Here is a 27,472-nt window from a genome sequence, read left to right on the forward strand (position 1 = left end):
AGGAAGTTAGAAAAGTCTTTGCCTATCAGTTTATATGTACGGATTATATATTTGATCTGACCAACTGGCTTATTAGTTCTTTTAGTTTTTGAGAATTTTGTTATTCTGCTGATTTTAATGGAGGCTGAAATTTCAGTTCTGATAGTACTGCCAGATTTTTCTTTCATCTCTTGATGTTGCCAATCTTGCTTCTTCCTTTTGAGACTTGTAAATGTACTATTCGGTGATTTTTAATACAATTTTTCTTGTGTTATTTGACTTTCTTTCTGTTCCCAAAATCGTATTTGGATTCCCATTGATTGACTGGTAGCAGTCTTATAACACCCAAACACACTTGACATTTGCAGTTCCCTGGAGTTTTATCTTCAGTTGCTTTTACATAGTTCTTTATAACACAAAAATGACCTGACTTATTAGAGCAGCTAAGATAACTATTAGTAACTGAAAATTTGAAATTTGCCAAAGGATCATTAAGTGTTGACTGCTGAGGATACTTTTTGTACTCACCTTCTATTACACTTGATCATTATAATATTCCCTAGAAAGATGCAAAAGATCATTAAAATGTGGTACCTGTTAGGCCGATTTTTACAGCTACTAACTATTTTGGTTAGTTAGTTGTTCATTGTAACTAATTATTGTTATTTTGTAGATTAGTTACTTTATTAGTTTTGGTCTTTTCTGTATTACGGTGGAATATTACGGTGCATAACAGGTAAAATAGGAGAACATACATAATATTTTGAGTAATTTTTCTTAGGAAAGAAAACAGATCTCCTTGTATTGTTTTTTTTTTTTTTTGCATGTTTGATAAGTTATGAATGACCTTTATTAAGACATAAGCTGTTGTCAGATTTTTTTTTTCTTGCATGTTTGACAATAGCTTGCTCGTGACTTGGAATCATGTTCGATTCATACAAGAGAAACAAGCTGCAAGCAAGATGTTGATTACATGTCTATTGTCGAGGGTGAGGACACTTTTTACAGTTCATCTAATTTTTGGGTAGTGGGGGTTTGTTGAGTGATTTTTGTCATAATATAATTTGTAACTTTTTCCTAAAATAGAGACTATTACTTTTTTTTTGTTCAAAAGGTACGGGAAAATATGGCAATAAAATAATGATTGCATTCAATTGTTATTGTTTCTCAGTCTCTTTGAACTGTATTCCTGACCAGGACCTCCTATCTTGTCTGCTTACCATGAGTTTTTATTTTTTAAGATAACAATTGGTTTTTGTGCTGTGGATCATTAGATCTGTTTTATTAACATAAGGATGTAATATTTGCTTCTACATCTACTATCATTCTAGTCATAGAAATTTAGTATAGTTTAGTTACAAGTTTAATTGTTTTGCACCTATAAGGGCTCTATAACCCATGCTTGCAAACTGGAAGTGACATCAGGGAAATAGTGTTTGAAGTGTTTATTGATAAGGAAGTTTTATACTGTATTTCAGATGAATCTGAATCTACTTTTCATGAGGCTTTTCTTAGTCGTCTTACGGAAACTGGTGCAACAGAAAGTTCATCTTTATGTGACCTTCCTAAACAGATGGAAGGTGATCAACAGAGAGCCTCTGAATGGACTAAGAACATCTTAAGTAATTTAGTTGCTGCTGTTGACAATTTGTGGTATCTAAAAGATGGGATACATACTGTAGTCTTGAAAAAAATTGAAAATGGTAAGAGCTATGTGGGTTTTACAGTTTTATTTTTGTATGATACTTCAAGCATTGATCTATAGACTTATCTCATTTTTTGGTGGATCCTACTCTATTTTCTAGGATCTTGCAGGCAAAGGACACCAAGTGAATTAGATAGAGAGGTTAAGAACTTGAGGGTGGAATTTTCTGACCTGTTTTTGAAGCATAACACTTTTAAAGAAACTGCAAAGCCATCGAGATATTGATGCGAAGAATAAAGCCGAGCTTAGAATATTAAGCGGTAACTCCACTCTTTTTTTTTTTTGGTATAATCAATAAATAATGATACACATTCAATACAAATAAATAAGTATATAAATTAACAAGGTTTTTATTTTTATTTTTATCATTTTTCTAGTAAATCGGTCTTTAGTGTTTTTGATTCCCATCTTTTCAGTATAATGAAAAAAATAAGTTGGGGCAGCACCCACTTGTGCTGGTTGGTCAATCTATGAGAAGCAATTTGGTATTTGTAACTTGGTCTAAAAATGCAGTGCCAGATTAGTATATTATCTTTTTCTTTTTAATGAATATGCATCATATTGGTACTCATAGGAATAACAACAAGATTTTTGCTCACAATTCTCTTTTCTTTATTCACTGTTATGAAATTATAATGTAAACTAGTTAATACACCTTGCAAGGTACTTAGGAATAACAATAGCTCTGATTCAATTCCACCAAATATTGGAGAATACCAAAACTTGACTCAGTTGTAAGTTTTGATTATACCAATGGAGCTAACTTTTTAAGCTGTTCTTTTTTACTCCAATAGTTGGTATATTGTAATTTCACTTTAGAGCATTTTTGTTGAACTATATATATAAAGTGAGAGAAAGTTCTGCATTTGGAAAAAACAGAGAACAGAACATAATGTATTGTATATGGTGTTGCACAGGAGGCATTGAAGTGTTTCTAGGTTCAAAATGTGGTTAATTATTTGGATTTTTTTGTCTTTCTGTTTTGAACTAACACTACCAATTTTAATTCTAGAACTTCTATTTTTTTCTCTTGCATAACTTCCCAAGCAAATGATTAGATTCTATTGAGGGGTTTTTATTGGTTCTGTGGCACCCACTATTTTAATTTATTGAGTCATACTAATTACCTGATAGTACTTCATGTTTATGATTTTCTCCATTTGATTTCTATACCAAATACCACTGGACTTGCTTACCTCAACCAGGTGAAAGGAGGGTGTGAATTCATATATCTCAGCTTGAATTGAAATTGGTCCATTTCTGCCTTTGATCCCTCCATTTTCAGGGACCCCTATCCTTTTCTGTTTGATGATATATGAAAGAAAATGGTGATTTGTTGGCTGTTAAAGTGAAAATGGTAATTTCCATAGCATTTTTCTTGAAGTAATTTGTGATGCTAGATAATAACAATAAAATATTTCTTTGTTTATTTTTGCAGATGTGACAAGCAAAATAGAGAAGGATACTTAATTTTGAAGGTTTTGTGTTGGGCAGCTGTAGAATATTTTGTGCTGAAAGTAGTAGAATATGTTGAATATTTAAGACTACTTGAATACTTAAAGAACATTTTGTTGTTGATGACAGTGTTGAATGTTTTAAACTAATTTGTGGATTTGTTAATACAATGTTGAATGTTTTAAACTAATTTGTGGATTGTTAATACAATGTTGAATGTTTTTACTTTTTGTTATTTGAAAATCAAGTTCATTTGATGATGCTAGTATATATTAGAAAGCTAATTTTAATTATATAAATAAAAAATAAAAATATAATAGAATAAATTAGTGTTATATAAATGAATATATAATGAGAATGTAAATTTATCTAAATATTAAAATAATACGAAAAATGTGTTATAATATCTATTACAATAACACTTTTTTTAAGTAAAGAATTTTGTTATGCAAACTTCATTATATAACACAAAAAATGTGTTATATTAAAGTGCAGTATAACACAAAAAATGTGTTATACTAAAGTGTAGTATAACACAAATTTATAAATATTGAAATGTGTTATATAATCGACTATAAATAATATAATTAGACACTTATCTATTTATTAAAATAACACAGAAAGTGTGTTATCGTTGACAGTATAATAACACATCTGTATAACAATGATAAAGTGTTATGTAAAGTACCCTGACCTACGATAACATAGTCAGTCTTAACACATCAAAAAGTGTTATGGTATGTTTTGATAACACATTTGTGGTGTTATTAAAAGTATTTTTTCTTGTAGTGCATCATTACAAGCCTTTATAAGTCCTATTGATTCTTATGCATATCATGATTTATATTAGTGGAGAATAGCAAGTAAGTGAGCTTATGAAATTATTTGGTTTGAATGGATCGATTGGAAAGAAATTTGGTTAGCATCATTGATTTCAAATACGTTTATGTAATGATCATGATTTGATAATCCAAAATATTAGTAGACTAAAGTGTGTTGATGGAGTGTTTTGATCAAAATTCGAGATTGAATAAACTGTTGAGTAGTTTTATGAGAATTATAGGATTAACATTCATGATTTTGAGGCATAATTGTTGTTGTTGGTATAATTCATGTTGTTAGAGTCTAGGATTGTTTTGAGTCCTTTGTTCGAGGGCGAACAAAGAGTAAGTTTAGGGGAGTTTGATAACTTCATTTTAGTATCGTTTTAGAATGTGTTTTTGTGGTAATCTTGAGTCTTTATGTGTGTTTTGTGCAAGATTACGCTTTTGTTTGTCTTGTTGTAGGTTGGTGTGGTGAATCAAGTGAAAAATGTAAAAAGAAGAGAAAATGGTGGGAAAATGATGGTCTTGGCGGTTGTTGGACTCAAAATGATGCTAAGGACGATTAAAAGTCGGTTTTTGATTAAGAGATGAGTTGGAAGACCTAATTTGAGAAAAAAATGGAATTAGAGCCGCGACTTGAGCTTATAAGTCGTGACTCTAGGAAAATCAGAAACACATGGCTGTTGGAGGCAATTAGTGCCACAACTTGACCTTATAAGTCACGACGCAAGGCAAAGTCAGAGGATAAGAAAAGGGGACATCTTGGACACGGACCGTGACTTGAGATGTTTGAGTCGCGATGCCTGAAGACTTGTGCAGATTCAGGAGGCTTCAAAAATTGACATGGGCCGCGACCTAGAGAAGGCCAAGTCGCGGCCCGCATATGAAAAACACAGCCTTTGTAATTTTTTTTACTATAAATTCATACTTAGGTTTTAATTAGGTCATGAGGTCAGTTTTTAATTATGTTTTTTAGAGACTAATTTTGATTCTGAGACCAGTGTTCTACATTTTTTATATTTTTCTTTCTTCTTTAAGTTTGTGAATCTTATGTTTATGAATTATTATTTTTTTGATTTAGTCATGTCTGATATGAACTAAACATTTTTATCTAGGGTTTGATGTAGTCACTTGGATTTCTATCTAATTTAATTATGATGTTCTATTGATTTTTTTCTCTATTCTAATCTATATAATGTGTGTTTAATGCTAGTACATACTTGATCAATATTTGCTTGATTTATGATTTTGATTCAAAATTCGAATGGTGAGAATTGAATATGCTATCATTATATAGACATAGGTTGCATGTTGGACGAAAGTACATGTATGACTTGTGTAGTAATTTGGTTTCCATGCTCAATGTCTGCTATATGTTTAAGTTTATCACAGAGATGTAGAAAAGTTGAATATAGGATGAGATCCTATATCTTGAAAAAGAATAGGAATCGATTTATGTTAACCTACTAATTAGGATAGAAGAATTTTTTTTAGAACTAATTAATTAAATTAGTAGAATGAAAAGTTGATGAAATTAACACCCTAGGTCTTTTTAATAGTGATTTTCATCTTTAGTTAATTTTGTTCATATTTATTTATAATTTTTAAAACTAAATTCATTCATCTAAATTTTGGTTTCCAAATAGAAATTAAAAGAACAATTATTGGTAATTGGAAAATAGTCTTCGTGGGAACGATACTCTATTTATCATCTATATTACTTGAATCGATTGCGTGCACTTGCGTATATATATTTTCACGACCAGAAGTTTGCTAGAGAGTTGATTTCACAGCCTAGACCAAAGACCTACTTGAAAAATAATGTATTGTTTTACCTTTTAAATTTAATTTAAACTATTGCTCATGATTTTATTTGGATGATTTCTAACTTATTATTTTAAATTTTTTCTAATTAGTCTTACAATACGACACCATATTCGGCTCACGAAATCAACAAGATACAAGATGAGTGGATTAAATCAATTATGGCGTATATAAGTTAGCAAATGAGCAAGTTGGTGAGGAAATTTTAGTGTAAGTGTTTAATACTTACAAATTTAGAACACAAGAGTTATACCTATATACATATATTAATTTTTAAATTTAATTACTTTTGTAGATTTGATCACAAATGTTAACTTAACATAAATGTTTAAAAAATTTATACGGTTGTTTTTCTGTTAATTATGCTGTCAATTTTATATTTTTGCTGCTATTTTTCTGTATTTTTTATCAAAATAGGTCAGGGACATTGGCATAAACATTTACAATTTCCCTGGTTAATACTTTATGTGACAGATCCTAACTGGCGCAAAAAAGCTCATTTTTTAACATTTGTGGTAGTTTTCCACTGACGCAAACCAGGCTAGCATTTGTGTCAGTGGAGAACTATCACAAATCTTGCATTTGTGATAGTTAGGCACTAACGCAAATGTTAGACATTTGTATTAGTGGGGAACTGCCACAAATGCCTGATTTGTAATAGTTCCCCGTTGACGCAAATGTCAGCCTTGTTTGCGTCATAGGATTCTGCATCACATTTCAAACTAACGCAAAAAATCAATTGTGACAATTAAAAACTGATGCAAATGACAATTTTTGTAGTAGTAACAAAAAGCAAAAAAGAAAAAGAAAGTCCAGCAAGCGCTCCAAAGTCTGCAAGTGCAATAAAAGATTATCCAATATTGGGTTGGTAAATGGTTTCCCAAACAACTCAAAAACTACTCAAAATAATAAAAAAAAATTATAAGATGCAAATTTTTACTAACCATGACTTTGGTATCCATGAGTAAGGAATCACGTATCTATTTTATAAATATAAACTTCAAGTTGTTGTTTTATAATACTAAAAATGCCAAATCACGTTTTTACGATCTAATAGAATTATAGAATGTTCTTTACTAAATAAAATAAACAATAAGCATGTATTAAAGTTACTTACTAAATCATATCAGTGGAAGAGTAAAAGGGTGTAGCATCTCTTCAACTTCTTTCTTTGCCTGCGAGTGGTGGCTGCTAAAGACAAGGTTTCCAAGCTTTATGGTTACTGGGTAAATAGTTCGGACTATGAGAGAAATCAGTAGCAAGGAATGCGAAAGAGGGACTTGATTTGGAGACTTAGCTTTGTTTTTACCATGATTTAGGGATTTTTTTTGTTCATATAGCGTTTGAGAACTCAGATCAAGATTCAAGGCTAGAAAAAGAAAAGGTATCGTGATTTGATAATTTTGTGGTTAATACTTAATAATATAGGCAAAGTTCCCTGATTTTATTATTTTATATTTGGAAATATAAGATTTGTTTTCCTAATTGAACTAGGGTTACTAATGACATGGGTTTTTGGCTGGGATTTTGAGAAATACATACCAGGAAAATAACATATATGCATTTGGTTACCAGCGTTCTGATCAATGAAATTGAGTCAATTTATACGATAGAATAAGAATTAAACGAATTGGAATCCAGTAAATGGCACAAAAAATTTTATAGTGGTTCGGCCCCAAAAGCGTCAAACTTAAGATCAAGAAGAAACATGGTTCAACTGAGTTTCTTAAGCTGAAAAAATAATACAATTCAAAGAGTTTTGTACGTAAAGTGCTTACACAAGAAATCTCTTACTATTTCTCTCACCTTTTTCACTTAGGGTTAATGATTGAATAAATCCCTTATTTATAGAGAGTCTTATTGGGCTATGGGCCCTTACAAGCAAATCTAGGCCCTACACGTGTAGGTGTGGGATTAGTACATTCAGTTACATAATCAAATAATATAGGAATAATAAATTTAAATATCAGTTACATAAATATATTGGAATATTTGATAGTGTCTCAGGAAATCCGAATCTTTGGGTAAAGCGTACTACTTACCAAACAATTCTTGTACTCCGAGCAGCTTCAGGAGATGGCACTAGCCTGTTCCTTCATCAAGTAGGTTATTGTCTCTTTGCGAAGCAACCTTTTATATTCTGACATAGCCTCCTCGCGCAGCTACTCATTCCGACAAGCATTATGAATTTAATGTGGTATGCCGCCACATGTCATCTTCGTAGCAATCACGTCATCCAGTCAAAATTAGGTTAAACAATAGTACATAACATGCACATTATTCTACCGGGTAGGGTTGTATCAACGTGCACAATCCTCAGCCCATAGGCCAAGCCAATAGAAGGAAAAATTTAGGATTTCAACCCAACACAATCCAATTAAAATTAGAACCCATAAAATTTGGGTTGGGTTGGGCGGGTTAATCGGCCCAACAAAAAAATGTACACCACTAGTTGCCACCTCACTAGTCTGATCAGATTGAGGGTCATCGCCAACTTGGGGTCCTCTCCCATTTCAAGGTCATCACCCACTTTGGATAAGACAGACTTTCGTTACTTTCGTGGTGAGGTGACCCTGTAACCCATTAAGTGGACGTACGTCATATCTTTTGCGCCAAACCACTATAACCCTTCACTTCATTTTTTACTCTTTTAAGCCATTATTACACATTAATCATATATTACACACATGAGTCGCTCTCACAAATTTGTTCATAATTATTCTGTGGGTGTTTTTCAAGTGTGATGAAAAAACAAGACAACATTTTGGTGCTTTCATTAAAAGTTGAACTCAAGAAGATGATATCCAACATATAGAGATTAGTCGTCCGACGACCCTCAACTATGAAAAAGCCACCATCATTCTATTGAGATCCTATCCACAAGCATTCTAATAGAACTAAGAAGATATCCCAAAGTAATTGGAAATTTCAAGGAAGTAACCGTCCAAAGGAAAAATTATCCCTATGTCGTGGTACCTCAGGCTCCAAGCTTGACACCCTTCTAGAGGGTGATCAAGTCACCCATTAGAACCAAGAAGTATGAGTTTTGAGTGGTCACATATGTTGTGGCGCTTAATCATGCACTGCATGGTGATATTCGTCATGTCTGAGGCGGGGATCCTAGTCGTGCTTGCAACCAAAGAAGAAGTGGGATGTCATTGCTACCTTTATGTGCTCCCTCATCGTTGTTCAATGAAGACACGAGTAGAAAGCTGAACTTCTCGAATGATCATCTCCACATAAGGACACCTTAAAAGATCAAAGAAAAGAAGGTTAAAACCCCACCGCCCATCACAACGTACAACCACCCAAAGGGAAAACCTAGAGTCTCGCCAAATGCAAAAGTAATTGGAAAAGCAACCAAAAAAATAAATCAACACACTTACGCCAAGTCACGAGAAATCGACGAGATCACACCAAGTTCATGCCAAGAAACTAGGCAAGGCCATCCAAAGGGTACCCTACCTCCATCTTGGCAAGGTGTGCAAGGCCTCCAACTCGGTGAGGTGATACCCCACTTTCAACTAAGCGAGGCCCTCATTCCCAAATCGGCGATGTGGTATCCTTGCCTTTAACTGAACAAGGCCTTCTAAGTAGCATGGTCTCCTAATTGGTGAGGCCTACTAAATGGCGAGTTCAGACAAATGGGTGAGGCCATCCAAAGGGTACCCCACATCCAACTTGGCAAGGTGAAAATACAATACTACAAAAATGAACTTTCCCCACAATTTTTAACGATTGCTATTAAGCAACAACGACAGTCGACTAACTGTCGTATTTGCCTATGCTAGCGTAGGGGTAGCTACGCCAACGGTTAAAAACTTTTGCTATTGCAGGCAATGCCATCAGTTATTAGGTATCGCTGTTGCTGGCAACGCCAATAGTTATTAGGTGTCATTGTTGGTGGCAACGCCGACAATTAAAAATTGTCGTTGTTGTGGGGCAACGCCGACAGTTACAAAGCAGCACCAACAGTTATTAGGTGTCGCCATTACTTGCAAAAAAATTTAATTTTAAAAAAAATTATTTATTTTTATTTTAAATTAAAAATTATGATTTAAATGAAACATTTATATACAAATCTAAAATATTATAGATTAAAATAACAAAACTTAGACAAAGTATTTACAAATCAAATAAAACAAATTTTGGAACAAATATAACACTACTACTTGACTCAAAAATCATATAGCCTTATCTATAAACATAATAGTCTTGACCTTAAAAAATATATAACTAGATTTACAAAGTAAATAATTAACCACTCAAAAAGAATCATTTACTCTAATATAAATTACAAATAAAATAAAATACTAAATTCATTGTCAAATAACATATCTTTTTTCTTCTTGTCCTTGTACTCACCCTCGTCACCAATAGTCTTTTCAAAGTAAGGATTGACTACCATGAATTTATTTATCAAATCATCCCTGAAACATGAAAAATCACATTATAATACACCAAACATGAAAAATTATAACTAGATTTTTATTGTAGTGTAAATAAATAAGTTTACTCACAATTGCTACACAATTCTCTTGCTGCCAATGTCTCAGTCCAAGTGTGACAACATATTCATTGCAATATCATTTATAGCAGTATTGTCATTAAAATTTTGAAGAGAAAACATTGAAGTATAAAAGTAAATCAAGCAGAAAATCAGATAGCATATCCCTAACTTACTAGTCTAGCCATTTATCACAATCAAGACAAACAAATCAAACAACACACACTTCAGAATTGAAAGTATTATATTGAGATCTATTCAGCTCCTCATTGAGATCCATCAAGTTCCTCGTTATAAAAAGAAAATCGATTGTTACTTGTGCAGCTAAGATCACAGAAGTAGCCAAAGATATCAAAATAGAGAGTTAAAAATGTACCTTGCTATGTAATATTCATATATGGATGGCTAAAAAAATATAGAAACACATAATAATAATAATAATAATAATAATAATAATAATAATACAACACCAAATCAGTAGCATTAGATATTCACTAGATTTTTCAATGCAAATTATATAATTACAATTCAAAAGTAACTTCATCAATCATTTATTTAGTTACCACAATCACCAATAAATGCATATTTTGAAGAAAGGAAAGCACCAAGAAAACGAAAAAAATATCACATGAAGACACTCTCGATGATAAAAATATAGAGTAGCAACTAAACCAACATTAAAGTGTGATAGCAATCAGACATGATAGTTAAGCAACCGATATGTTTACTATTATAAAAGTAGAGCATTGAAAAAGAAAGCATCATCACCTTTCAAAACAATGTAGATGACAAAAAAGAGTGTTTACTATTAGTGAGTAATGCAGGCACAGTTGGAGAAAAACCACGATACATGCCATGATAGCACAAGAGGATAAAAAAAACGTGTATAAACATAAGATTATTGCAGCTAAGTTATCCCAAACATCAATGAGAAAAAAATTCACAAGCTTTTAAAAGAAAATAAAAAAAAATGATGAGAGTTAAATTTAAAGATCAATGACAAACAACTAGTGATTATATATTAACTTTCTTTGGGTATTTTCCTTATCTAACAAGCATAAAATGCCAAAAAAAAAAAGGCACAAGGAATAATTAATTTAAGAGAGATATTCTAAAAATCCCCCAAATATAAAAGAAGACCCGTGGACTTATTGTATGGGCCTAGTCGATTAAGAGATAACTGAGATTTGGGTTTGGGCTGGTAGACTACTCTAGGTCAAAGCTACAACTAATCAATAAGTTTAGGTCATAGCTGCAATTTGCCAAGATATTTTGTAAGTCTTTTATAAGACTATGGAAAGGAGTATACTCATAAAAAAATTAACTTTTAAACAAGTAATGAATTTTTATTTTACTTTTAAACAAAACTGTCTTGTATTAATTTAGAAAAACTCCAAAGGGTAAGAAAAACTCCAAGTAACGAAAACTATAAATTTCATACATTAACAAAATTATTTTTTAACTTTTTAGCTAACGAAACTATGGAAAAGAAATAGCCAGGTTTGTACATGAAGTAGAATCACGTTAATTTCAAGGAGAAACTATAAATGACCCTAAAAAGAAAAGCAAATCAGCCAGAACTACTTGCAATACAACATAAATGGACTTCGAAATCTATACAAAAAATTATTCCACTCAAAGAGATAGCACTACAACAAAATAGAGGTTTTATGACTTTAATTGGGAGACATTGGAAGTCTACAATGTCTCCCACTTAGTGAGACGTTGTTGCTAGGGCCATTGTAGGTATATATTCCACGTCTCCCATTGGGAGACGTGCCTCACTTCCCACGTCTCCCACTGGGAGAGGTGGAAAGTCAAACATTGACTTTCCACCTCTCCCATTGGAAGACGTGGGAAGTGACTCACCTCTCCCAATGAGAGACGTGAGAAGTCCCTAGGAGACATCCCACGTCTCCCATTGGGAGATGTGAGTCACTTCCCACGTCTCCCAATGGGAGAGGTGGAAAGTCAACGTTTCACTTTTCACCTCTCCCATTGGGAGACGTGGGAAGTCTCCCACCTCTCCTAATGGGAGACATTGAAAGTCTCACACATTTAAAAAAATTAATTAAATAAATTTATAATTAATATTATTTTAATTTGATTTAATAATTAATTAAATTGAAATAATATTTATTTTAATTTAAATTGAAATTATTTTAATTTAAATTGAAATTATTTTAATCTAAATTTAAATTAATTTAATAATCAATTAAATTGAAATAATATTAATTTAAATTGAAATTATTTTAATCTAAATTTAAATTAATTTAATAATCAATTAAATTGAAAGAAAAAAATATATTTGTTAGATATATACAAGAAATACAATATTTGTTAGAAATATTTAAAATGAACAAATATTGCATTGTGTATGAAGAAAGAGTTAAAAAATTAAAAAAAAAAATCTATCAACGAGGTCGGTAACTTTGGATTATCGGCAACATATATGTCGCTCATTCTTGTCGCAACTCATCAATTTGTGCCTTTGTATATGATGTGCTTGTTAGCTGCAAGAAATATAAAGTAAAATATATTAATTAATTATTTGATTACATTTATAGTTTCAAAAATAATTTGTAAATTTTAATTAATAATACCGTTCTCAAGTAATGCTCGGGACTCGCATGTTCAATCAAATCATTCAACATCCTCATTAAGTAGTATCCACATGCCACATTGTCTGGTTGGTGTGGACACTAATTATTTAAAAATATGAGTAATTTATTATTAAATTGAAACTTTTTAAAAAATGCATACATATTATTCTACTTAATTATTATAAATGTTCAAAAATTTCTGCTAAAGTTACTTACCTGAGGTTGCTTAATGCGTAGAGTATCAGGGATCTCGACATCAGGAAGATTCATAGAGAAAAAAAAATTGAAAGCGCTGACGATCACTGATACAATTTCCTCACGGTTATTTAGCTCTGAATTCACCGGATCACAACAATAAACATGATATGCATATGGTGCCAAAATAAGCAACATCCAATGTTCACTGTATAAGAAAAACAAAAAAATTATAGCTCAAATGTTAAACAAAGAAATTATTGATATGGGTCGGGAAAATGACAACTTTTTAAACTTACCCATGGTTCCAAGGGACAAGCATAACTTGTTCTTTTGATTTTACGTCATTGCAACGCCTGAACAGATTCTGAACACGATCGTCGAATGAACTCCCTTGAGTGGCGACGATATTAGGATTGACAAATAAAAACTTATTTTGGCGACCTTGTTGTACCACATATCTGTAAATGAACCTAATACAAAAATATGAAAAATTGTTATATGAATGAATAAATCAAATTAGAAAATTAAATGAACAAACTTATTTGTGAGATATATACCTCATGTAGCTGACGAGTACTGCTTGTCCAATCTTCTCCTTTCGAGCAAACTGAAGTATGTCATCCTTAAATATATAACAGTGAGACATATCCTGATCAAAAACTTCAGACTCTATGCCTAGATTGACACACTCGCCATCATCCCAATGAGATACGATATTTTGTAATCGTTCCAATGGAGTGTGGGCCAATTGTGTTGGAGGAGTTTGTTGTCGTCTTCTTTCTCGAGGTTGTTGTGTTAATGGAGCTCTTGGTCATTGTGATTTGGTCCTACTTGTAGAGGGAGTCTGTATACAATTATATCAACAATTAAAAAAATTGCAAACAAATATAGAATTGTAAAGATAATTATGTAAAAACATGGCATCACCTCATGAGTTACATCTTCAGATATAATGACAAAATCCTTAGGCCACGCTATTGGCGTCCCAATGGCCTGAGCAACTATGTACATGTCCAAATCAGGATATGCAAAAGGGAGAGGACAGGTTGGCTTAAGAACACTCGTAATCATAACTTGGAAGTTGTTGCCTGCCTCTCTTTCAATGAGTGTACCTGATGCAACAATGTTTGAAACCGAACCAATTGCTAATTGGCATGCTCGGCCCTGCATAAGAAAACATATTATATACAAATAATCATGTTGAAGCAGTAAAGAAATTTATTTGGTTTCAGATTATTCAAGAAAGTTTAATTACCTCTTGCAAAAGCGGTTGTAGTGCAACAATGTGGTGTTCTGCTTGAGGCACTACTGGGTCTGGAGTATAGTAGGACGCCTGCGCTGGTGGCACTGGTGGGTCGGGCACATAGTATGATGATGGCGCTGGTGGGACTCCAACGTTAGATCCTGACCTGCTCTGTTGGGCCAATAATTTTCTCAAGAGCTCATCTTGTTGCTGAAGGCACTCTTCTAGGCGTTGTGCTTGTTGACGATGCTCTTCTTCTTGTTTTCGAAATCTTTCTTCAAATTCATTTCTAATGTCGTCATTCGAAGAAGAGGCTTTTGATTTATTTTTTGTTGAGGTAGGTGTTGGAGTATTCCAGTATACTGAGCGGGACACACCGTGTCCTCCAGCCCTAACACGTCCTCGAGGCTCAGGAGTGCTCAACGCCCTCGTCAGCATATCATCAGGGCCATCAGGTGCCCATTTACCCTCAGCTTGGAGTTGCCGGTAATGATCCTATGAAACAATATTCACAGAAAGTTATATATATAAGCTAATAATTTGATATATCAACATTATTAAATATGAGCACTTACAATATTTTTTTGAATCTCAGAGGCCTCTCCAATGAGCTCTCCTTTTGCATTCCGATGACCCATGCTCCATAAGTCTGCCCTATCAAGTTCAGTCAGACTTTTCCCACTTTGTTCCATTAACATCTCTTCAATACGCACATAGCCTCCTCTAGAGAGGTTGTGATTGTATTTATTCAGTGCTCGATAATTTTGCATCTCCTCTCTCTTTCTTTGCCACTTGGGAGTTAATCTTGAGTTCACAAACGTTAACCATTCATCCGGAGTTATGACATTCTCAAATCCAAATGGCAAAGCTGGCTGGAACTCATTTGGGTATTTTTTCAAAGCGTCGTAAACGTGTACCCTTGTAAGATTAGTCTTCCAATTTCGGAAGTACTTTCCCGCATCCTTCAACATCTGTTGCTTTTGTTTGGGGTCCAAATCATAAGTTTTCTGCAAGTTTGAAAGTAATAAGAAGCATATTATCAAAACAATATATATTTTAAAAACATTAAATGAAATATAATTAATAAAAATATACCTTCATTGTGTCCCATATTTTATTTTTATCCACCACACTAACATCTTTCCAACTGTTAATGTTGATGGACACAGTTGCTCGAACAACTGATCCAAGCTGTGATGAAACATTACTTCTAGATTCACCCACTAGTTGACCATACTCATTGTATTCAACAGGAGTAAGATGTCCTTCACTCCTTTTTTTGGTGTTTCTAGACATCCATGTACGTCCTCTCACAGATTTATTTTCTTGTTCCACTGACTGAGAATGAGGGCGTTGCTCCCCCTCATCAGAACTACCACCAAAAGGATCAGCCTCCATCTGTGAAACATAAATATCATTATTATAACAATTTTGGACACTCATAATCAAAACATGAAACAAATTGATGAAACCAAAAGATGAAACTAAGAATTTCACATATCATAAACATATGAAACCTATTAAATGGCACCTCAAGACCCATTTTCATCAACCCATAATCCTTCACCGTTTTCACGGAAACAAATACAATCATCATCAACTTCGTCATTATCTTCTATTGCAGTGAATGTGACAAGTTCTTCTTCGAGAGGTATATCATGTAAATCACCATCTTTAATGTTCCATTCTCTTGTTTGCGTTGGAAGAACAATTGACCATTGGTTGTCTGAAGGATCATTCACATAAAATATTTGTTTCGCTTGTGAAGCTAATATAAATCGATCAGATTTGTGCCCAATTCGATTTAGATTAACTAATGTGAAACCAAAATCTTCATTTATTATGCCGCTGTCACTTTTCACCCAATCACAAAAGAAAACAGGTACTCGAGTTGTGATATAATCTAACTCCCAAATTTCATTAACTACTCCATAAAAAGTCACATCACATTGAACTGGATTTTTATCTTTTGCACTAGAGACTTGCACAGTTTTAGCAACAAGGCTAACACCACTGTTTTGTGTGTTTCTGTTGTTATCGCGCTCCCTAGTGTTAAATAGAGTACCGTTAATCATGTATGATGAAAACTTGATGACATTAACCAAAGGTCCTCGAGAAATCCACTTAACAATGTCTGAAACATTATTTGATGTGTTTTGTAATTCTGACACAACCTATCAAATCAACATACCAAAAACAACCAAAAATGTCATCTTGTAATTAAGTACTAATTAATGACAACTTTCAATAATCAACACAATTTACCTTTTGTTCAATCCAACTACTAAAAGTTCGATAATGTTCGTCTTGTAACCATTTTGAGTTCCTTGACTTGGATGGAAATTTGGTCTTTATCCAATTAAAATGTTCCCTTCAATTATAAATATGCTATTAAACAATTGAATATATGAAATTACACAACTTAAACTTAATGTATTATATGAATATAACTCACTCGATATAAGGTTGAATTTCATTTATATTCTACAACACAAGATGATGCGCTTCATCTAGAAGATCTCGACTTACTGTGCATACAACGCTACCACGACGACTCTGAATCTCAACATTTTCAACATCATTTAACCCAATTTTCTGTACACCAGTCATGTATTCAGAACAAAATTCAACTGCCTCTTCTGCAATATAGCATTCGACGATGCATCCTTCCGGCCGACTTCTATTCCTATCATACCCCTTAAGAATCTTCATATATCGCTCAAATGGATACATCCATCTTAAATAAACTGGACCACAATATCTTAGTTCTCTAACCAAGTGAACTGTCAAATGGATCGTTATATCAAAAAATTCCGGCGGGAAATATTTCTCCAACTCACACAATACCTCAACAATTTCATCTCTTAACTTAGGTAACTTTAGCGGATCAATCACCTTACAACACAGTGACTTGAAAAACAAGCATAACCTTGTGATTACATCTCGAACTCTTCTAGGCAACACAGATCGAATGGCAACTGGTAGCAAATGTTGCATTAGAATATGACAATCGTGAGATTTCATGCCAGTCAGAATACAACTTTTCATGTCTACCAATGACTTTATATTTGAGGAATATCCGTCTGGAACTTTTATATTAAACAAACATCTGCAAATTTCCATTCTTTCCTCTTTAGTAAGAGTGTAAGCTGCAAGAGGTAAATATGTTCGTCTCTTATCTGGTTTTGGAGTTAATTCATCCCTTATACCCATTGCAACCAAGTCTTGTCTAGCCTTAATTCCATCCTTAGTTTTCCCATGAATATTCAACAAAGTGCCAATCAAACTATCACATACATTTTTCTCTATGTGCATAACATCTAAATTATGACGTATAAGTAAGAAAGGCCAATATTCAAGTTCGAAGAAAACAAATTTCTTTTTATAACACCCTTTTGGCTCCTCCACAACCTTAGTCTTGCGACTACGTTTCATCTTTGTAGGTGTACGAACTTTGGGCTTCCCTAACTTGAACACAATTTTAGACATCTTCTCAAGTACTTGGATCCCATTCAATGGCTCAGGAGCCTCTTCAAACTCTTGTTTACCATTGAATGCCTTCTTCCAAGTCCGAAGTTTATGCGTATTAGGCAAGAACTTCCTATGTCCCATATAACATATTTTCCGAGAGTGTTTCAAGTATTTAGAACATGTTTTTTCTTGACAAACGGGGCAAGCTTTATATCCTTTCACACTAAACCCAGATAAATTTCCATAAGCAGGAAAGTCATTAATTGTCCACAATAAAACCGCTCTAAGATTAAATTCTTCCTGCCTATACGCATCATAAACCTTAACCCCTTCATCCCACAAAGTTTTCAAGTCATCTATAAGAGGAGCTAGATAGACGTCAATATCATTACCAGGTTGTTTAGGTCCTGATATCAACAAGGTCAAAATCGTAAACTTTCTCTTCATACACAACCATGGGGGTAGATTGTAAATAACAAGCATAACAGGCCAGCAACTGTACTTACTGCTAAGGGATGTATGTGGATTAAACCCGTCAGTCGAAAGACCTAGACGAATATTACGATATTCATTTCCAAAAGAAGGCCACTTCAAATCAACTCTCTTCCAAGCAAGGGTGTCAGTTGGATGTCTTAATTTACCATCCTTTATTCTTTCATTAGCATGCCACGACAAACTTTTAGCATGTTCGGCATTTCTAAACAATCGGATGAAACGAGGAATTGGCGGAAGGTACCACAAAACTTTGGCAGGTACTCCTTCCTTGATATCGTCACCATTTCTTTTCTTTTGCCATCGTGACTCACCACAAGTAGGACACGATTTTGCGTCTGCAAAACTATTTCGATATAATATGCAATCATTAGGACATGCATGAATTTTCCGAACAAAACCTTAAGAACAAATCGACCCCGTTCCTATATTCCGCAGATAACCTATTCGCTGACATCCACTGTTTATCCATATATTCTCCTATGTCTATGAAAAAGAAAAGAAACAACACTAAATAAGCACGTGATAAAGTTGTATGTCTATATAAAACTAATCTTTTATTATCCTAGATAAAATCGGGCAGCATTTCCCCTATAATAGTGACCTAATCATCTGCATGTGAATATCAAAACAAACAATTCAAACAACATACAATAAGTTTCTTCCTTATAGAATGTCTATATAAAACTAATTGTTTATTATCCTAGATAAAATCGGGCAGCATTTCCCCTGTAATAGTGACCTAACCATCTACATGTGAATAGCAAAACAAACAATTCAAACAACATACAATAAGTTTCTTCCTTATAGCTCCGCAGCACACAGTCAAATTTCTTAGAACCTACTTCACTAATACACACAAGTTCTCAACCTTCCGTTATCACCGCAGCACACAATTTTAATCTCAGAACCTACTTCACTATGGATAAATATTTAAGATATTCAAACTCCTTTAACATTTGTTTAATAATATTAAAAGTAGAAGTAAGAGAATATATATGTACCTCTTGCAATCTTTAATCCAAAAGTTAGCAAAGTTACTTCACTTAGTAATCAAATTCGCTATTAAATCCACAAACCAATAAAATTAAATTAATAAATAATAAATAAAACATCACTAAATATCTAGCAATATATAACGTATTATTGTAATTTTAGAAACTTAATTACCTCAAATGTGTGATTGATATTGGAATTTTGATGCAAAATACTCTCTAAAATCTCACCACAAAAATCACAACCTATGAAATTAAATTAATTAATATGTTAAACATTACTAAACAAATATCACTAAATATCTAATAATAGTAAATGATATTGGTAAACAAATAAAAAAAATCTCAATGTGCCACTAATTATAACCTCAACAAAAAATCAATATAAAATTTCATAACCTAAAAACTTAATAATAAACAAAAACATAAAAATTTTCATATATTTATATTTTATAAATTATTTAATAAATTTATTTTAACATAACTATATATATAACAAAATAGTTACAATTTAAAAAAAAATTCAAATATACAAAAATATATCTCAATTTCGAAATAAAAAATGATAAAAATTTAAAAAAAATCATGAACATATATACTCTACTGAAATCTATACAATGTGATAGGTTAAATTAAAAAAAAACTAAAAAATCATAAATCCCTAAAAACTTCTATGGAAAAACCACAAAAACATACAATGTATATAAAAAAATGCTTAAAAATGTAAAACTAACACAAAATTATGTATATTACATATTTAGCCTAATTTAGGCTTACAAAATCATATTACAAGATAAATTCTAATGAATTGGAATTTCATCGTTAGATAAAATGACATAAGTATTTTAATCATTAACAAAACTTGACTTGTGTGGACCATGCATGCCTTCCAAATGTAGATTGGTTTGTTCCATCCTGAGAAACAAACAAGAATAACATAAATCAACCATGAAGAAACCAAGAAAAAATTTCACTAAACATAAGCTTTCAAATCATGGTAATAATTCTTTACAAATTCCCTACCAAAAAAAGAAAAAGTAAAAGCACAAATCATTTTTCAAGTCTATTAACCAAATAAGAGGTCCAATTTTAACATTATAAATGGCACATATCTTGAGAACAAACTAATTCATGTCTTATTACAAAATGGACTTGTACCATTTCATATATGGAATCTGTACTATACAAGTTCTTACCGTGAGTTGGGCATAATATGATACAAGAGGGTCTTCTCCATGAGGTATTTACATATCAATTAAAACTCTTCACAACGAAACGAAATAAAGCTAAATCTAAGTTCGTTTGCAAAGACCTTTTCTGTTTTACAACATAAAAAGACATGATAAGAAGCACTATTTTTATTAATAAAATTAATAGGTTACTATTTTTATTTGAGAAAATTTAATTCTGAATTTAATAGACCTTTTTAGAAAATTATTCATAAACAATGTAACTCAACAAGTTAAATTCATGATGTGAGATACAAACACACATTGGTGAAAAAAATAAAAGCTAGAGCACGAAATAATTGAGTTTTGGTACATATTTTCTTTGCTTAACTTATTAGTCTTTCAAATATTGCAGTATATAAATAGTCAATGCAAAAACATATAAACAAAGACACAAAGTAACATGAAACAACATTTGCTAAAGGGACGCAGACCCACACATACATATATATATAAATGAATACATAATGAAAAGATATCATTTAAGTAGAGCACTGAGAAACATTTTAAATTGATCATTTCTTTTATAAGAAAAATTGGAGTCACACCATGTCATGGAACTTAAAATATAATAGTGCATATCTTTTCAAATATATATATAATAGTAATTATTCTAATATTTGTCCTTTTTGTTTCGTCATGGTATAAAATATACCTTTTTTTTTTCTTCATAGACAATTAGACATTGGTATTTGTAGGCTACTTAAGATGTAGACTCATATGGCACACACCTACTCTAGCTAAGCTAGCTATTCAATAATTAGAAAGGTTCAACCAAGCCAAAAAAATATAACAAATGATGTAATGAGAAGAATAATATGTATGGTATATGATATGAAGCATGTTAACCATGAGATTAATAATAATAGAATAGTTTCTTAGACACTAAAGGAAGTAAGAGACCAACTACACACACGAGCAACCAATTTGACATTTCTTTATACAAGTTTCTTAAGAGTCATTTTAACAAACATATTATGTGCAAAGTCATAACCAATCACAAATTTTTATGGAGAAAAAACACAAACCGACATCACTTCCTGGTATAGCTAGAGACGAGATGGAATGCTGATTCTAAGACAATCACTACTAGTAATCCCCCCTATTGTTACAAGTGAAATGACATATAGGAAGCTAAGCAAATAATAAAAAACACAATGCATCTAATATAAATGAAAGAAACATATATCATTATATAACAAAAGTGAAGAAAACAATTGTTTGACAGCTTATTAACATTAAGCCTATAATGAAGAAAACTATAGAAAATATATATAATAGAAAGACTTTTGAATTAAAGTGTAACATTAATATTACCAACATGATGTTAAGCTATCACTATGTTGATTTATCTATGATCAAGCATAGCTATATTATATTCTCTAAGGAATAGTCTATATAAAACATCTATACAATATATTATATGTCTCTAAGGCATTTTACCAAACATATGGAGTGTAGTTTTTTTTTTTTTTTTTTTCAAACAATAAGCATTGTTACATAAAACATAATCTTTAATTTCAAAAAGTTTCAAACTAAAATGAGCAATACTCCATTAAAAATCCAATCTCATAGTCAAATTTTCTAGTAAGAAGTCAAAGAAATTATTTCTTCAACATATTGGAATAAGTTTGTATTTATGCATCTAGAAATTGAATGAAGGCATAAAATAATAGTACTCACTTTTGTCGCACAACCTAAAAAATCTCATATGGCAATTAAAAGTCAACAATTCGGTCCTTTGTTTCCAAGTTGTAAACCATCTATGCTTTCCATAATTGCCATCATTTACAAGCCACATTTTTTCAAACATTCCCGTCGACAACAACAAAATTCTCATGGATATAGTTGAACTCAATTAAACTTTCTTTTATATATAAATATATATATTTATACATATATACATTTATATTCAAGGGGCAATGAGCATTAATGATATTATTTTATATGCCCAAAACAATTAGGTCCTATAGCAAAATAATTCTCCAAGAGAGAAATTAGGTATTTAGAAAACAAACCTCATTTCTTGGGCGCCCATATAGTTGCATAATCTTGATTCTTTATATCTATTTGAATATCCAAACAAGCCATAAATCACCATCGCCCATATAGTTGCATAATCTTGATTTTTTATATCTATTTGAATATCCAAACAAGCCATAAATCACCATCGTAGAAATAGAATTCATTATTACATTAAAAACAAAATTTCATCATTGATATATTATTATTATTTCTAGCTTCCAAATGGAAATTTCCACGATTATCCTTGCGGTTCGTAAATCTGGGATTGCAAACATGAAATTGGACATTAATGGCATTTTGTTTGATATATAAAAAAATAATTTTGGGTCGTATGTAGGACTAAATGGGATCATAATTTTTTTTGTCATCTTTGGTCTCTTTTTTGTGCCTATCGCTACCAGGTATCCATTTGTTCCTTTATTTTCTTTTAAATCTATTATATATTTATATATGTATATGCCTATTTTTATGATGGAATATCTTAAGTGCTTTGATTGATAGTGTTGAATAGCTTTACGTTATTCTGCTAGTAATTATATGTGGTCTAGAGCCTAGACCAGTTGTCACAGGGTCAATCTACACTATGTATTTTTTTTCCTGTGATGGCCTAAGTTCCCCAACTCAGTCAGCCAACCCAACACTAATACGCACACAAAGAATGTTCGGATCACAAACTCACACACTCTCGTATATCAAGTAAATAAACATGCATGAACACAAGTAAAGGCACACACCACAATTACGGGAGCCCTCTCCCAACTTTGTATATTACTCACAAAATACAAAGAACACTAGTGTACATGCGCTGGACATCACATACCCAATGTCTCAGGCGCCTAAGCCATATAAATAATATGCCAACAATGGCAATGGTTGACAACCCCAACCACCTAGGTGTTAGTTGGACCAACCAACATGCAACACGTCCACCAGGCAAGCCACTTGCCCCTCAGATGGACACTTGTCGCCCAGCCAAGCTCATGGGACATCTATTGTTGGATTCTCCTCCAAGGGTCACGACGTTCCACGTGGATCCCTCTCAGATCATCCCTAATAACCGTCATGTAACTGCTCAATCACACCTGTTCGTAGGGAAACCTTCATCAGTCAGCATGTGGACGCCTAGGAGCACGCCACCCGTCAGACGCGCGCGCGCACCAACCCTCTTGGCGCCATATGGCGCCAATAATCCACACATGATTTCCCACGTTTTTAGAAGTTTAGCAACACCTCAATATAGCCTAGACACAATCCTTAGGCCGTGGCCGAAGACCCTCCCTGGGGGCACCAAGGTCACCCCTATAAGGAGGATTCTGGATATTTAACCCTCTGCCAGAAACTTATATGATTTTTGTTTGGGAGACATATTTCCATTTTTGGAAACCTTCCCAAGCTCAAATCCTCAAGCCATTTTAACCTCACATCCTAGACCCCTCTAGGATACTTTTCAACCAAACTCTGCCCAAGGAATATTTTTTTGGCTCGGTCGTGTTCGTTCGACCCAAGCCCCGCGCCCATGCGCGCGCGCGCGAGCCTCCTGACGCGAGCGCCTGCGCGCGCGCATCCCTGTCTGTGCGCACCTATGCGCGCTTGGCCTAATGAGGGGGTTAACAAATGGATACCTGGTAGCGATAGGCACAAAAAAGAGACCAAAGAGGACAAAAAAATTATGATCCCATTTAGTCCTACAAACGACCCAAAATGATTTTTTTATATATCAAACAAAATGCCATTAATGTCCAATTTCAGGTTTGCAATCCCAGATTTACGAACCTCAAGGATAATTGTGGAAATTTCCATTTGGAAGCTAGAAATAATAATAATAATAATAGTAATAATAGAAAAATTGGAGAAGAGGAAGATGAGATAGCGACCTTGAAATCTTCGTTGGCGATGAAGAAACTTCTGGAACTGAGATTTGGAAGAGGACTAACCCCTCTCCATTATGAAGAAATCAACCTTGATGGTAGCCCTAGCCATGGCTAACTGGAGGCATTAGAGCAAAATAAATTTAGTGAAAGAAAAGAAGAAAGACTATGACTCTGTGTGTGCCATCAGTGGGAAACGATAGAGAAGATAGAACAAGCCACCCATGGGGAAAAGATAGAAGAGAGAACGATTAGGGTTGTCTTTGTGTAGTAAATGATAAAAAATTAGGGGGAAAATAGAGTTAGTGAAATATTAAAATTTGGCGCTTATTTTTTCATTTGACGCTTTCTGTCTTTATTTTGCTATGAAATTTCATTGTCTCATTTGCCCTTTTTCTTTTAGCTGTATTACTTTACTGCTTTTTACATAGTATTTATTATAATACATTTTCAAAAAACTTATAATTATGTGTTGTGGAAAGTACTTTTTGGTCTAGTGGGGTTTTGAGAGAATAGGGCTAGGCAGAAACCAAGTGGGAGAGAGGGAGATGGAAACCGAGTGTGAGTTTTTCATTTGACTTTTTCTAATCTCATTTCCATTTGGCGCCTAATATAATTAAGTAATTTTATTTGCCGCCTGTTTTTTTTAGATTAATTACATGGTTATTTCTTTATTAGGATTTGATAATAGCACCTCTCAATATACGTAATATTTAAGAAAAATTGTTGTAGTTTATTTTTAAAATTTTATTATTCATTAATTATATTTTAAAAATTTTATTTGAATTTTGGCAACATTTTATAACTGTTGGCATTGGTGTTGAATTAACTGTCGGCGTTGGGGACAATAGCGACAATTTTTAACTATCAGCATTGGTCTTGAATTAACTGTCGGCGTTGGGGTCAATAGTGACAATTTTTAACTATCGGCATTGTCTTAAATTAACTATCGGCGTTGGGGACAATAGTGACAGTCAAAAGCAACAGTGACAGTTATTAACTGTCGGCGTTGGTTTCTATGCCTACAGTTTTTAACTGTCGGCGTAGAGTCCCGCTAAGCAATTACGATAGTCAAGGTTGGGTGTTAGGAAAGCCCAATTTTGTAGTAGTGACAAGGCTTTAACTTGATGAGGTGGTACCCTGCCTTTAACTTAATGACACCTTCATTCCCAAATCGGTGAGGTGGTATTCTTGCCGTCAACTAAGCAAGGCCTTGCTACCTAAAAGGGGATTAATGAGGTTGTTATCATGCCAATGACATATTGAAAACTATAATTTCGGCAAAAACAAAAACTAAGTTACTGATGTTATTAGCGAGGTGGTGATTCTTAAGGGTTTCAACGACCCTTTACCCAAATCACGTGTGGGAGATCAGAAATGATGGTTAAGCCAAATTACTAATGAGACTAACCAACAAAAGTGGTGAGGCCACCCACACAACAAAAGTGGCAATGCCACCTACACAACAAAGCTGGAAAGACCATGAACAGGAAGGTTGTGAGGCCATTAACACAATGAAAGTGGTGAGACCATCTACACGGAAGTGACAAGGCCTCCCAAAAAAGTAGCAATACTATAGAAAATTAGTGAGGCCAAAGCTACCTTAAAGGCAGCATGAATAGCGAGACTAGCTATACAAAAATAGCGAGATCACAAGTAAACGACAGGTGAGGCCACTCCAAATAAATTGGTGAACTCAATAAAGGGACCTATAAAGAGAAGACGTATAATATCTCAAATTTCACTTAAGTTAGAAAAAAGAGACACAAATTACATTATAATAGTCGTCCGCTTAAACAGACCATGGGCATAATCCCAAAGGACAAAAAGGCATACCAAATATCACCTCCTAAGATGGTCAACAAAATTTTTTAAAGCGATCGCTCATAATGAGTCGGTTAAATCCCTTCCTAAAATGACTGCTCATCTATGGGTCTCCAAGAAAATCGCATCTTCAGGTGATCTCCATAAAAGTCGCTTCTTAAAGTGATCACTCATAATGAGTCGGTAAGATCCCTTCTTAAAGGGACCATTCATTTACGAGTCACCAATAAGATTTCCTTTTACGGTGGTCGCTTCTTAAAGAGATCTCTCAATGATGAGTTATGAAGATCTCTTCTTAAAAGGATCGCTCATCTATGAGTTACAAAGAAGATCACCTCTTAAGGTTGTCGACATCAAAGGTTATTTGTTAAAGCGATCTCTCAATGATGAGTTATTGAGATACAAAGGAGATCAACTGTTAAGGTGGTCGACATCAAAGGTTGCTTCTTAAAGCGATCACTCATTGATGAATTAATAAATTCTATTCTTAAAGGGGTCGTTTGTCTATGATTGAAAAGAAGATCACCTCTTAAAGTGGTCGACATCAAAGGTTGCTTCTTAAAGAGATCGCTCACTGATGAGTTATTAAGATGTATTCTTAAAAGGGTTGCTCATCTATGAGTTATAAAGAAGATCACCTAATAAGGTGGTCGACATCAAAGATCGCTTCTTAAATTGATCACACATAATGGGTTGGTAATATCTTTTCTTGAAGGGGTTGCTCATCTGTCAGTTACAAAGAAGATAACCTCATAAGGTGGTCGACATCAAAGATCGCTTCTTAAAGTGATTGCTCATAATGAGTTGATAAGAACTCTTCTTAAAATGGTCGCTCAACTATGAGTTATGAAAAAGAGCACCTCTCAAGGAGGTTGACAACAAAGATTGCTTCTTAAACTGATTTCTCAAAATGAGTTGGTAAGATCTCCTCTTAAAGGAGTCGCTCATCTATGAGTTACGAAGAAGATCGCCCTTAAAGGTGGTCGCCATAAAGGTTGCTTCTTAAAGAGACCACTCATAATGATTCGGTAATATCCCTTCTTAAAGGGATCACTCATCTATGGGTTTCCAAGAAGATCGCCTCTTACGGTGATCACCATAAAGGTCTTAAAGCAATTGTTCATAATGTGTGTTGGGCCCAAAATGTTCGGCCCGAAAATCCTTTCCTCATTTATCAAACATTCGAAACGATTCGTTTTGGTATGTAGAAGCTCCGAAGGCGGAAGCTAC

The 27,472-nt window shown here is 33.3% G+C and overlaps 1 long non-coding RNA gene across 1 annotated transcript; it reads right to left on the reverse strand.

Annotated features, from left to right (window-relative positions):
* Positions 1 to 19,976: 19,976 nt before the first annotated feature.
* LOC133794024 (uncharacterized) lies at positions 19,977 to 24,720 on the reverse strand. The gene is made up of 2 exons (XR_009875087.1): positions 24,425 to 24,720; positions 19,977 to 20,211 (listed from the first exon to the last, which is right to left on the reverse strand). It is a non-coding gene; the product is annotated as an uncharacterized LOC133794024 (long non-coding RNA).
* Between the last annotated feature and the right edge of the window lie 2,752 nt (positions 24,721 to 27,472).

This window comes from Humulus lupulus, chromosome 8, assembly GCF_963169125.1.
Source record: "Humulus lupulus chromosome 8, drHumLupu1.1, whole genome shotgun sequence".
NCBI classification, from domain to species: Eukaryota; Viridiplantae; Streptophyta; class Magnoliopsida; order Rosales; family Cannabaceae; genus Humulus; species Humulus lupulus.